This window comes from Silurus meridionalis, chromosome 15, assembly GCF_014805685.1.
Source record: "Silurus meridionalis isolate SWU-2019-XX chromosome 15, ASM1480568v1, whole genome shotgun sequence".
In the NCBI taxonomy this organism is placed as follows: Eukaryota; Metazoa; Chordata; class Actinopteri; order Siluriformes; family Siluridae; genus Silurus; species Silurus meridionalis.
In genome coordinates, this window is record NC_060898.1 from 5,181,567 (window position 1) to 5,196,817 (window position 15,251).

The window sequence follows — 15,251 nt, forward strand, 5'->3', positions numbered from 1 at the left end:
CGGAAATGGCACTTCTCTTTTTCGCTTTTAATAATTCTGTCAGAACATCAATTACGGTTTGTTTCCCCTTGTTTCATTTCCAGTTTCCAAACAGAAGTCACTTTTCAAATAACGGCTATGCTGCCATTAAAAGCCTTTTATAACAGACAATTATTGGAAACAAGAAGAAAAAAAAACTACTCTGAAATTACAATTTCCCCACACCTGCATTTATTTATTAAGTCCAATATTAATGCCATCATCCTGGCCCTAGAAAATCACTCAGTCTTCATGTGTCTGCGGTGAATGCTGTACATGCAGTGTATTTGTATTATGAATTATATCCGGTATGAATAGTTGAATAAAACTACAGTATTTAGACAACGGATGAAACTCAAATCCAGCCACGTCAGCATTATGGCGAGTCTTTGAACTGCCATAGCCGATTAATTTTTTTAATGCACTTTATAGACATAATGGCAAGATTCACGGATTCGCATCGTTGCATAGGTATAAAAGTTAACGACGTGATGCATCGATTTCAAAATGTGTGCATCGGACACAAGTTGGCATTTGTATCGCAATGCATCGTTTTTAACACATTTGCATCAGTAAAAATCTTTTTATTTTTATAAGATTTTTAGTAGATGCACTATACTTATAAGTGACCAATAATCTGTGACCAATATTTTATATGTAGATTGATTTCTCCTCCCGAAACTGTTTCTCAAGCACGTTCACTCTGCACCGCTGCTGCTACATGAATAAAACTGTACTGTATCACACTACAGAGACCGAGGCATGTCCTGAGAGTCACATAAAATATAGATTAACATGGCAGAGGTAGAGCTGAAGAAAGAGAACTGCTACAAAAAGAAGAGAATAAACTGTTGGGAATAATTTAATACAGTTTCATTGAACAAATATTAGAATTTAGGTTGTAAATGTAGGTCAGTGCTTCTGATAGTGTTTAGGCCAGCAGAGAAGGCTTTGCTGGCCCTGACCGCCCACCACTGTGTATTGATGTAGGTTGAGGAGGTCTGGGGTGCAGTCAGTGTTTTATTTAATCTCAGTTGTGTTCAGTATGGTTAAGATCAGAGCTCTATAGCAGGCCACTCAAAATATTCCACTCCAATCTATGTAAAGCATATCTTCATTGAGCTCACTGTGCACAGGGGCATTGTCATGCTGGAACAGATCTGGTACTCTTAGTTCCAGTGAAGGGAAAATGTAATACTTCCATGTCCAAAGCCATCCAATACAACTGTGTGCCTCTAAAATTGTGGTTGCAGTTTGTGGACAAACCATAAGGCTTTTAATAGTCTGCTGTCTCAATACTTTTCTCCAGAGTGTTCTTGTGGCATGTACATTTAGAAAGCATACATTTGAAGCACAAAATTTTTTTTTATATACATTTATAATAAATATGACATACATTTTGCCAAATCTATTTTTGCTTGCTAAGACTTTAATTGTTTGCAGGGTGGCTGTTGCTATGCCACCAGTTCCAGTCAGTGTGAAATCATCCAACCTATGAACAGAATATTTTTGGTATGTTTGTTCTGGCAGAATGAGACCAGACAGTAGGTTATGTTTAGCTGGCAGCTCTTGAGTTTGATACCTGTGGTTTACTTTGTCCATAATCTATCATTTGTATTCATTAAAAGCTCAATTTTCAGAACATTATACGTTTCAGTGAACTTTGCTGTTGAATTGCAATGCGCAGTCTACTGACAGTCTTCCAATACTCCCAGCAAAATAATTGTGTTGCTTATATATATTCTATATATACTTATATACAGTACAGACCAAAAGTTTGGACACACCTTCTTATTCAAAGAGTTTTCTTTATTTTCATGACTATGAAAATTGTAGATTCACACTGAAGGCATCAAAACTATGAATTAACACATGTGGAATTATATATGGAATTATATACATAACAAAAAAGTGTGAAACAACTGAAAAATGTCATATTCTAGGTTCTTCAAAGTAGCCACCTTTTGCTTTGATTACTGCTTTGCACACTCTTGGCATTCTCTTGATGAGCTTCAAGAGGTAGTCACCTGAAATGGTCTTCCAACAGTCTTGAAGGAGTTCCCCGAGAGATGCTTGGCACTTGTTGGCCCTTTTGCCTTCACTCTGCGGTCCAGCTCACCCCTAAACCATCTCGATTGGGTTCAGGTCCAGTGACTGTGGAGGCCAGGTCATCTGGCGCAGCACCCCATCACTCTCCTTCTTGGTCAAATAGCCCTTGATGCCTTCAGTGTGACTCTACAATTTTCATAGTCATGAAAATAAAGAAAACTCTTTGAATGAGAAGGTGTGTCCAAACTTTTGGTCTGTACTGTATATATATATATATATATATATATATATATATATATATATATATACATATTTCTAATTTAAATAAAGAAAAGGTAAAGAAAAAAAATCACTTTTTTTATGTTTTCAACAAGCAAGTCAAGACTTTCTCTTTTTAGACTTTTTTTTCATTCACATCGCAAGCGGACTGAACTGTAGTAAAAAAACCAACATTCATTTGAATGAAAAATGAGACAGATATTTAGAGAATTCTTAAAAAAAAAATTAATAAAAACCCAAGAAAAAAACAAGTAACTCATTAATCTGGGTTGTTTAATATACTCGTAGTGGAGTGAGCCTTGACCCTGAAAGGAGCTGGGAAACCAGAGGACTCATATGAGAATGAGATGGCATCCACAATCCACTTACTGAGAATCTTCCCATCTCTATCTGCTTCCTCTTCTACTACAGTGCTTTAATAATGGAAGCTCTGCCTTCTTTGGGACATCAGGACTGATTGATGCAGCATGGCACCTCTAATTAGGAAAGACAAGATATACATGATATACAAGAAATAAAGGCAACATACAGAGTACTTATGTCCTTAGGTTTTAATTTAAAAATGACACCTTCTTTAATCTACACCCATCATTCTGTCATTCATTAATTTATTCTAATTTTAGTAGATGAGCAATGAAATATCACTTGCTTGTCAAAATACAGCCAGACAATACAGTGAAAAGAGTGAGTTCATAAAATGAATCATGTCTTTTATGGGCATCAAAGGAAAGACAAATCCAATACAAGACACATATACAGCACCTTTAATCTTTCATATCATTTTTCACCCCAAAACAATGCTTTTATTGAAAACAAAAGCCATTATTATCTACTTTCTTATCTAGTCATCCAAATAGGACATACTTTACTAATATTATTATTATTATTTTTATTTTTATTATTTTTAGTGGTGGTGGTAGTAGTGGTTTAGAGGCAAAGATGACATAAAATCATTTGTACATTAATAAATTGGTCAACGATAAAAATGACTAGATAATGTTCTAGTGTAATACTTATATAATACATGATGTCACAATACACTTTTCTGAGGTTGTTTTTATAGTGAATTCAAAAGATTTTAAATAACTTAAATTACATATATATTGTGAGGTAGATAATATTATTTTGTATGGAACCGACACATGGTTAAAGAACTGGCAGGAAGCTTGTTTGTGTATTATACAGCTGGGGCTAAAAGAACCACAGCTAATTTACTGGCAGGCTCAGATACAGTGAGTGCCAAAGAGAGAGTAAGTGAGAGAGAGAGAGAGAGAGAGAGAGAGAGAGAGAGAGAGAGAGCATACAGTATAGCAGCACGAAATACCAAAGACAGTATAATAAAGGAGGAACCTCTGCATTGTTTATGAAAGTAAAAACCTTTAATGTATTATTCAGTCTGTTTGAACTGAACCCCCAACACAGTTTATTTGAGAGCAGTAACTGCAAGTAATCTTTTGCAGTTACAGTAAAACGTACAAGCATTTCATGGGGGTGCAAACGAATCCATTCGACATAGCAGGACTATTCAGAGACACAGCATTACCACCCCACCATGCCTCTGTGCCACAGATCTGCACCGAAACCGGTATAGACGACGCCTTATTCATTATTCAAGAATCTTGTTACTGGCCTTAAGCTGGTGCTGGTCCAAAGGATATTTTTTAATCTCTGGCCCAAATGTTGCACTGATGCAGTTCAGAAATGGTTCAAACAAACAGGAGGAGCCACTGCAGTGGTTGGTCAGCTGAAAGGTAACACTCATTGGCTCAGTGATAGTAAATTCTCATAACCACCACTAGAGATGTGTACCAAGAACCATTTTTTTTTTAACCGGTATGTAATAGGGTCAATCCCATACTACAGATAAGCTTCAGGACAAACAATACTGTTATTAATCCGTATCTTGTTAGAAGCTTCTGCTTGCCATTTTCCATACCTGAATGATGTCATCACGTGGCCGACTTTTGCTCAACGTACATGTGATATCCACACGCATGTGTGTTTGTGTGCAGACAATCAGTCATCGTAGCAAGGATGAAATGTTCAAAAGTGTGGGCTCACATTAGAAAATTAATCGACACTAGTGTCAAATGCAATATCAGCAGTAGTGTAATAGTGTACAAAGGCAACACTAGCAATATAAGAAAACATTCACAAACAAACCCTCAAACAATGCACTGTGATTACTATGTGTCCATCATCTCCCTGCTCTAACTGCAATTCCACTGCCTCAGCCTCAAGCCAAAGTAACATTCATTATAAAATAAGTCTTTAGATAATACTAGTAGTCTTTGGGACACCACATCGGTTTAAAATGTAAAAAAATAAATATGAATAACCTCACAGGAAACTAGAAAGGTTTCACCATCGGTGAGCAATGAGACACGGTCTCAGACACCCGGGAGCAGCCCGTTCACCATATCGATGAATGGGAAAATGGCCCCTGAAAAAACAGTGTCATGACAGATTTTTTCCCCCTCACTACAGTGGAGTCAAGCTGGCTTAGGAATAGTAGGTTAGTTAAGATATCATCCAATAGTTAGCCTAATTGCTAGAGAAGCCAGAATTCTTTATTACATTCTGTTGTGCTCCTATGCACGTGCTGTTTAAATATGTTGTGCCGTGGTATGCCGTGGAAATCTCTCTCTCTTTCTTTCTATGTCTCTCTGAAGGATCTTTTGATTTAAAAATTTACTTTATGTGCTTTTTTCTGTTTGCTTAGAGACATTTATAAACCACAGTAATAAGTTCAGCAACAATAAAATACCTTGAAATTTTCAACATCTTTTCACATCGTCTTTTTTGCACCAAATTATAAAGAGTAGTATTGATAACAGTTTCGATATGTACCAGTATTGTAAAATGTAAGCGATATCGATCCTTAACCACCACTTCTCCAGTCTGATATCATTTGCAACAGTCTGATTTGATGTTTGGTAATGTTTTTATTGGATGCATAGATTTTTGCAAACAGCCTCAATATTCCTAATCAGAATCAGCAAATGCCTGAATGGGGCTCATCTTTGTTACAATACTATATGTAGGAGAGCAAGTGGTTCAGGGGAAGGAAAACTCAGAGGACAGCGACCAGTTCTGAACAGATCAGTTTAATTCACAGCGTCACTCGTGTACGCCCAGGCACATACACACATACACGTGCACACACACATCTCTTAGGATCCCTTCTCAGTTATCTGTTCCCTCCACTCACTGCAACAGAGAACACTGATTAGATAAAAATCCCGCAGGTTTGTCATTCTTAGCGCTTTTCTCCCCTCCGGCCTCACTCTCCATTCACAAACCGGCTTTCGGGCACGCCCACGCTGCCACACTATACATTTTTTGTGGGTTCACTTTGAGTTTATGGAAGACTTACACACGTGTCCACATACTTTTGAAAGTACAGTAAAGTGTGCACGTGTCTGAGTCTGACAACATTTAGAGCCTCCACCCTCTTTTTTGCTCTAATTTCATAGTGTGGCTTGATTCCATGACTCAAATGGTCATACGGCCCCACCATTCTTTCTGTGACAGGAATATTCAATAATCTAAACTGGGCCTGCACATGACTGGTTGTCTCAGGACAACTTGTGGCAGCATCCAGCAGTAAAGCATATTTGGTATGTATAATGGGTTGGGGGCAGAAATGTTTTTGACAGCCAAGCTGCGAAACTGACGTTTGAGACGGGGAAAGAGTGCTGAAGCAGAGAGCTGAAGCTCTGCACAGGTAGGATGGATCCTGGACAATAAAAAAACAAAAAAAAGGATTTCTGAATATGACACAAAAATACTGATTTCTTCATGACCAATGTTGCTTTTGCTGAAACTTTGAAATGCTCAGTTTCTGAAGGATGATGGTTTAAAAAAAAGGGAGTTATGAGTGCAGTTTGATTGTGAGGAAGATTAGAAGAAAATGTGAAAACTAATGTTATGGTGCTAGCAGAGCTAACCAGGCATATGACCACATAGAGAATGACTGCCCTTTAATATCACTCCTATATCCTATATAGTTTGACTTTGTCTTCCTCTGTCTCTCACTTTTTTCTCGAGCCCTCCTATACGTCTTTCTCCAATCCCGATCCGTATATCATCGTGTCTGTGTGTGACTGCTTATGAATAATTCATCGACAAAAGTGAGAGATGGAAGACAGAATGCAGTATTGGGAGAAGCGACAAGGAAAAGGGCAGGTCTGTCTGATATACTAAGCTGCAGTGTGACCTGCCCCCCCCGTCCTTGCCTTTCAGACCGTGCTCTTCATGCAAACGATTATTACTCTGGGTTTTAATTTTGATTTATTAAAATAACAGCCTGCTTTTGGACAGCAGACACTGCGCCATGATTTGCCCTGAGGGTTACGTTCTGCAGCTTCCTCTTGTTATGAAGTGAAGGAGATTTTTAATATAGACAATGAGACTGTGAAGGACAGTGAAGGTTACACAAATGAGATGCCAAACACAGTCTGCATGAAAACGAAGTGTGAGCCTTTAAGGATATGTGTGTGTGTGTGTGTGTGTGTGTGTGTGTGTGTGTGTGTGTGTGTGTGTGAGAATCATAACAATGTATTTGCATGCTTTGGACGTTTATTACTACGTGTTCTTTTTATTCTCCCTGGACACACTAGGGGTTTACAGCTATTAACTTTTACTAGTTAACCAGCAATTTAAAAATATATATTAAATTATATTGAGTGACCACAAAAATCGCTTCAGGACACGACTACTTTAGGTTGTTTTATTAGTGCAGTGAAAAAGCTAATAAAACAACAGCAAAAAGATGCTTCAGTTAAGAGCTGTACAGAGGTTTTAGGCTGAGAATAATTAGTTGAATTGTCTAATAACTCAACTGAGGTGTTGCGACATTGATGGCAGCATCTGGGAGATTTTTCTAGGCTGATATTGACCTGCAAGTTGAACCACCTTGTTTTAAATCCTCAGTGCCATCCAAAGGCTCTAAACTAGCAAAGTGGGAAGGAATGGAGTTTTCCGAATCCAAGGTTTTATTTATCTTTAACATAGAATATAAGTAATAGAGAAGGAATAAAAAATCTAGTCTACAACACACTCAATGTACATTTAATGTAAAGTGTGGTAAAGTGATACTATTGAAGCAAAAGAAAAGCCCTGGCGTAGTTTAAATCAATGTGCAGTTGATTTTTTATGTCATTTCTTGTTGGTTTAAATTTTGAAAATCTTTTGTAAAGAAACATTGTGCAATTTTTTCGAATTCTGACTTTTCAGAGGAAAGGGTGAATGAGTCTAAAAGAGCCTAAAAAAAAAAGTTGAGTTTTGTTTTAATTTTTTTGCAGAAATGTATTGCAAGACATTTTAAATTTGGTGTCATCAGTATATCAGTAATTTGGGAAGCATGTGTCAGGGATCCACCAGCCACACCTTCTCCAGAACCACCCATCCCTCCTAGCAGCTCTTCATCTTACTAATTACACACACTTGACATTTATCAGCTCACCCACTATTAAACCCCACACTCCATTCACTCGCCGTCCGTTCTACCGTTTAGTTTAGAGAACAACTTAGGACCCCGTTTACTACATGCTTTGTGGATTTCACTAGAGGACTCACCTGTGGATTTACCTAGAACCGTGTTTTCCCTCGGATTTACCCTTTTGTGGATTAACCTTTGGATTTACCTTGGATTGTGTATTTCGTTATATTGAACCTTTCTGTGGATTTATCTGGGTTCATTGGAACTAAGTCTTTTTGTGTTCTGTCGAGCTTCGGTTTCCGTACGTTCTCTCAGCCTAACAGCATGTAATGGGACCCAACAAACAAATTACTCAAGAGGGAACATTGATCAACACCACAAGATAATGGGGCAGATGTAGAGGGGAAAACAAATCGGTTTCTTGAGAAAGTTGTATCTTTTAGGTACAAAACCAATGCAAAGCCAGTTGCATTCATTTCCAGTTTTTTAGTGTCTCCTGGTAAAGCTTTTGTTTATCTCCAGTTTGTTTCTTGTCCTTCACATCATTGACTTGCATTTGCCTAGGCACCTTATTCACAGTAAAAGTCTGCACTTACATCCACATTTGCCCCCCTACATGTCAGATACTATCAAAAGAAGATCCAATTAAACCAAATCAGCAAATGTCCTAGAGTCAAGTGCAATCAAAATCTCATTAGTGACCTCATTAGGCAAATTTAGATCTATGTAAAGATCTTACATTTGAATGAGGACGTTGTCCACTGTACAGAATATACTGTTTATAAGTGATTTGTGGCAAGGAAAAAAAAAAGGTGGATCAGGTGCATTGCTAGTCATACTGGTAATGTACTGGAGATTCAAAGTATTGTTATTTTAAAGGCTAATTAAAAAAATGTTGGCAGCCACTTAAAAACTTAAGCAGTAAAGTGAATCATGGGTAATGGTTATAGCTTAAAAAACAGAGGCTAAGAAGAACAGACAGGATTTTTTCCTCCCAGGACACTTATCCTTCAGCTGCATCACGAAATTTGACCTCAGATCTAAAACTATATAAAGTATCATAATACAGATCCTACATTACTGGCAGGGGAGAAAAATTTATTAAAACACACAAAAAAAACACACCAGAATACCTGTTCATTTTGCATTTATTTGTGACTAGCCGCTAGCTGCTTTGATCAATCGCATTCTCTTGATAGTCAGTGTGTGTATGTCTGTGTGTATGTGTGTGTCCTTGTAGATTTGCTTTATGCTGTGTTTACAGGATAATTGATTGGTTACAGTCCTTGGATTTATAATTAGCCTCAGATATTTCAGAGTTCTAACCTGGAGGCTGTGTATAATTTTGTCGAGTTTGAGCTGCTAGCTAATTCACCACTAAATATATCACTGCCCTACACTGCCAAACAGTTACCAGCTATTAGCTTCTAGCACAAATTCCTCAAAAAAAATATACAAAGCAATTGTTAAAAAACATTGGAAACTAATTGGTTGTGTGTAATCATAGGAATTTATCATATATACTATATGTACAAAGTATTCTGACTGTTCCAGCCATATATGGTTCTTCCTCAAACTGTTACCGCAAATTTGGAGGCACACAATTGTAAAGGATGTCTTTGGATGTGATAGCATTTGATTATCCCCTCACTTGAACTAGGAGACCAAAACTTGTTCTAGCATGGCAATGCCCCTGTGCACAAAGCAAATGCCATGAAGATATAGCTTACTGTACATGGTTTGGAGTTCCTGAAAGGGAACGTCTATAGGTTACATATTTAACCCCGGTTTCCTGAGGGAACGAGATGCTGCATCTCCAAGCCACACTTCCTGCATCCCTGCGAGTACTTCCTTCACTTTCAAAGCTAGCGTAGTCTCCACGGCACATGCTTTTATAGCTTCCTGGCTTTTCCGTTGGACCGATACCACAAGTGATTTCGAGTGCAGAAACACGGATAAACGTTCCCAAAGCATTGTTGACGAAGTGTCTTGTTCCCTCGGGGAACCAGGGTTACATACCTAACCTAGAGACGTTCTTTATATGTGCAATTAATTTAGAATGAAAGAGTCTTTTATTTGTCACATGTACATTTCAGCACAGTGAAATTTTCTCATCACATATCCTAGCTTTTGGATTAATTGAGGTCAGGGTCAGTCATGATACAGCATCCCTTAAGCACAGAAGTTTAAGGGTCTGGCTCAAAGTTGGGCTTAAAAAAAACATTGGAAATTAATATAATAAATAAGCAGAGGTGACCTCCGTGATTGATCACATTTTGAAGGCATAACAGAAGAATTGATTTTCTCAAATGTACAGTATTGAGAAATTACTCACAGGACTCGGAAGAAGAATCAGAACCATCAGACCACACAAGATTTAACACAGAATCAATAGTATCAAACAGTACTTTAGACTTGTTCTCATTTTCAGCTAGTCATTTAGAGCGACACGTGTCTGAAATGTCATGAGACCTAATGTTTCTCTTACTTTAAATTTTTTTTCTGAACACCTATCTAAGAGCTCGGGTACAGTCATTTAAATGAGGCTGAAGAGTACATTTCCACTTAACTCTCCCAGACTTGAGAGTAATATATTATTAAAAACTTTAGCCAGATGTAAAGTATTCATATCTTTATTATATGCATCTATAATGTGAGCCAGGCAATAATTTGATATAAGGCTATAGCTATAGTCATGCTTAACACAAAATACATCAGAAACTGAGAGACAGAAGATAACAGACAGAAACAAGTAGATTTAAAAATCTACAAGAAGCTTTTAAAATGTTTAGATAAACAACAAAGATAAATGTTAAAGGCCCAAAGAATCAACAACCTATCAATATTGACACTTATTAAGAGAAATTAAGAAAATATATGAATTAAGTCCTTTTGAATTTTTGGTTAAGCATAAAAATGGGGCTGAGAATATCCATCTTTAATAACTGAGCCTCAAAACTTAGGAAATTGTCTTTGGGCAGGATTCTGCATTGACTTTGTTTCTAAAATCTTTCTCAAACATAGCCATGTCCTGAAGTCTACAGTCACACAGTCCGGGTGACAGAGTTCATCAATACATGCAAGGTTGGCAGGGTTGAGCCAAGTCCCAGTCACAAATAAAATGTTTAATGACTGTGAAATAAAAAAGTCACTTAAGATAAAGGACTTGTTCGAAAGCAGCCACGCATTGACTAAGGCAAATGAATTTTTAGAGGCTTTGTATCTTTGGCTGAACTTAAAAACTGATTTGAATTATCTCCTTGTCTCTCACTTGGACTGGCCAGGAGATGGCAAGATAAAGACCAGATTGCTGTAACCTTTCGAAACGATTATGATGCGATCCTCAGTAGAAATACCGTGGACAGAACAAATTATTTCCAAGGCCACACATTGATTGTAGATTCCGGCTGAGAGACAACAGAAATTCTTCAACTTGTGGAAATGCTGGAACTAAGAATAAATTGTGTGGGAGAAATTAAGGTCAGCCGGTCTGGTACAAAATACTGAATATTCCAGCCAATAGGGGGCCTTAGAGATAAGCATTACTTTTGACTTTTTGTTGTGACTCCCTGTTGTGATTTCCTGTTTTGAGTTTTTGCTTTGACTCCCTGTTTTGACTCCCTGATTTGTCTACCAGTTTTGACTCCGTGTTTTGATATCCTGTTTGAACTACATATTTTGACTTATAGACCTGCACTCCCACGGGATCCGACCCAAATGAGTGTGGCGCGGGGCAAGAGTTAATTGGTGAATACATTACTAAATACAAATGAACTGTTTCGTATCTGCACAAAAGCAACAATGGCAACTAAATAAAAATACAATTATTTACAGTCACAAGGTCAGGTGTTGATTCATGCACAGTAGACTACTAGTACACACACACACACACACACACATATTTATGTGTGTGTGTGTGTATATATATATATATATATATATATATATATATATATATATATATATATATATATATATATATATATATATATATTTGAGATGTTTTTAAATTTATTTGATAAAATTGTATAAAATAATATGTTAACAAATTCATATAAATAAAGGCAAATGCAAAAATTGTCCAAAAAGCATCAGTATCATGATTTTTATCATTACTGGTCTTCAAACATGGATAATTACATAAATACATATCTAAACACACACACACACACACCACTGCATACTGTTTATCTGCCTCAATTTCTAATTCAGGTGCAGATCGCTCTGTTGGTCTCTGGACACAACATTAAATATAAAATGATGTGTGTGAGTGTGTGTGCACCTCTTGTCATGTAAGCTATTTTCAATCCACCAGTCTCCAAGCACTTTCCCGGTAATGATGACACTGTTGTATAGATTTTTCTTCTATTCCATACGCTGTGTATTTATTTATTTATTTATTTATTTTTGACACATTCAAGAAACATTCCTGTCAGCACTTTCAGAACATTTAGATCATCGCTGTCATGCTGCATTTTATTTATCATTATTCACTCCAGGGCTATTTGTTCAGTTTTTCTCATTTTCCCAGGAAATCTGTCTTTTTTCCCCAACCGTCATTCTTTCAATTTTCTGCTATGTCACCACCTTAAAAACAAGCCATGTTGGCGCTGCAGCCAGGCCAAGCTCACTGTACAAGATTTCTATCAGAGAAGAATCGGAGTTCTTGATTGGATCTTGAAGCCTTTTAAGGACGAGAAATGTGGGCTTATTCGCTGCATATTTATGCAGCAGTCTGTTCAGAAAATCATGTGACTGCAGCACAATGCAAAAAAAAAAATCACACACATATCAAACATCAGATTGAAGAAATAAGGATGATCTCCTGTTTCTGGTTGTGATATGATTGTTGCTAACAGATGGGTTGGTATGAGTATTTCAGAACTTTCTGAACTTCACACGCAACAGTCTCTAGAGTTTACACAAAGTGGTGCGAAAAACAAAAAACATTGAGTGCAGTTCTGTGGTTGTAAATGCTTTGTGGAAAATGGGTAGTTCTTGAAGAAAGCCTTAGATTCTAGTTCTTGGCTTACAGGAATAAAATCTGATGTGGTCTTCTGTCGCAGTCTCATCTTATGCGGTCTCAAAGCTTGATGTTTTGTGCCTTCTGAGAGGCTTGTCTACAACCCTAAGTTGTAAAGATTTAATAAATGAGTTACTACATCCTTTCTGGTTTTAAAAATGCTGATACAAATATAAAGAATTTGTTTTAGCCAATTACGTTTCTGTGCTGCATTTCTTTTCTTGTTCATGTGCACGAGGTTTATGTTCGATCAGAAATCTAATTTCACGTCAGGGTGGAGAAGAAACAAGGAAAGAGATTAAATCCTAGTCACACCAAGCTCCTACTCCCGGGCCCCTGAGCAAACCCTCAACCCCATAGCTGCTCAGTTGTATAATGAGATAAATGTAAGTCGCTCTGGATAAGGGCGTCTGCCAAATATCATAATTGTAAAATATAAATGCCTATGGACTTCCTGTTAGATCAGTCCAGTCTGGTCATTCTCCTCTGATCTCTTTCATGAACAAGGTGCTTCCAACCAAAGCGCTGTCACTCACCTAATATTTATTTTGTGTGTAAACTTTTGAATTTATTGCATGTTGCAGTTTTTGGAACATTCAAACCAGACCTAACTAACAATCATGCTGTGGCTCTAATCGGTGAGATCACATTCTCCACCATTCTGATGTGATGTGAACTTTAACTGAAGGTCTGAACTTTCACTGCTGTCATATGATTGGCAGCATCTGTGGAAATAATTAAGAGCACTCCTGTGAGATCGGTACAGAGTGGCATCAAGCTGTGTGTATGCGTTGTGTGTGTATTAGTACAGAATCATTTTACACTCTACAGGACGCTTGGTGTCATGCAGTGAGACTGGGGACTACATTTGATCTGCAAAGTGATAGCAGCCATACCAGGCAATCAGAGGTCAATGAGCCACAGCACAGGGAGCTTTCAGTTCATTTCAGTGCTCCTCATTCAGCCTACCTGCCTGAGAGAATACAGCTGTGCGTAGGCTTAGGAAGTGGCAAACAAAATCTGGAGAATCCAGTGCCTGGGTGGAATCATAAAAAAATTGGATTCTACTATTGTTTTAGACAGTGATTGTCAATCAATTCAAACAGTCAAAAAATAGGAAAAGTTTAATTTTCTTCTACAATACATTATAAACATGAAACTCGAAAGCATCCAACGTTACAACAAATGCTACACTAGGTGAAACTCTTACCTGGTATACTGTTCTTAGCTATTGATTAGCTACTTCTAGTTATTGACATCAAGGGACATAATAAAAATACAGCATGAATGAACTTATGGGGTTGTAAATTTTTTTTTTGTTGCTGTTAAAACCTACTGCATTAAAAAAAAAATAATAATGAATGAAACTTCAAATAAACTTAAAATCCTCCAAACTTACATACATTTGGCCAGTTACTATTTAAGTTCTAATATAATATATGATTAGTGCATAAGTGGAGATGTTCAGGAGAGATGGCAGTGGCGTTTTTTAACCAGATTGTTTAACAAGATTCTGGAAGGTGAGACGATGCCTGAGGAATGGAGAAGGAGTTTGCTGGTACCGATCTTTAAGAATAAGGGAGTTGTGCAGACCTGCAGCAAATACAGGCAAATTATCAGTCACACCATGAAGTTATGGGAAAGAAAAGTGGAAGCCAGGCTGAGAGAAGATGTGACAATCTGTGAGCAACATGTATCATGCCAAGGAAGAGCACCACAGACACGATGTTTGCTTTGAGAATGTTCATGGAGAAGTATAGAGAATGTCAGGAGGAGTTGCATTGTGGGTTTTTTTTTTGTGGATTTAGAGAAAGCGTACGACAGGGTGCCGAGAGAGGAGTTGTGGTATTGTATGAGAAGGTCTGGTGTGTCAGAGAAGTATGTGAGTGTGGTGCAGGACATGTATGAGGACAGTGTGACAGCAGTGAAGTGTGCAGTAGGAATGACAGACTGGTTCAAGGTGTAGGTTGGAGTGCATCAAGGATCGGCTCTGAGCCCTTTCCTGTTTGCAGTGCTGACGAGGTCAGACAGGAGTCTCCATGGACTATGATGTTTGCGGATGATATTGTGATTTCTAGGGAGAGTAGGGAGCAGGTTAAGAAGAGCCTGGAGAGGTAGAGGTACTCGCTGGAAAGAAGGTGAATGAAAGTCAGTGTGTGAATGAGAGGGAGGGCAGTGGAGTGGTGCGATTGCAGGGAGAAGAGGTGGTGAAGGTGGATGATTTAAAGTACCTGGGGCCAACAGTGCAAAGTAATGGGAGTATGTTAGAGAAGTGAAGAAAAGAGTGCAGGCAGGGTGGAGTGGGTGGAGAAAAGTGATAGCAGGAGTGATTTGTGATAAAAGGGTATCTGCAGGAGTGAAAGAGAAAGTTTATAGGACTTTGGTGAGACCTGCAATGTTGTATGATTTAGAGACAGTGGCATTGAGTAAAAGACAGGA

General features: G+C 37.8%; 1 protein-coding gene across 4 annotated transcripts in view; it reads left to right on the top strand.

The window, feature by feature from the left end:
* whrna (whirlin a) overlaps positions 1–15,251 on the top strand; it is a 130,019-nt gene that overhangs the window by 43,132 nt on the left and 71,636 nt on the right. The gene's annotated exons all lie outside the window — the stretch shown is intronic.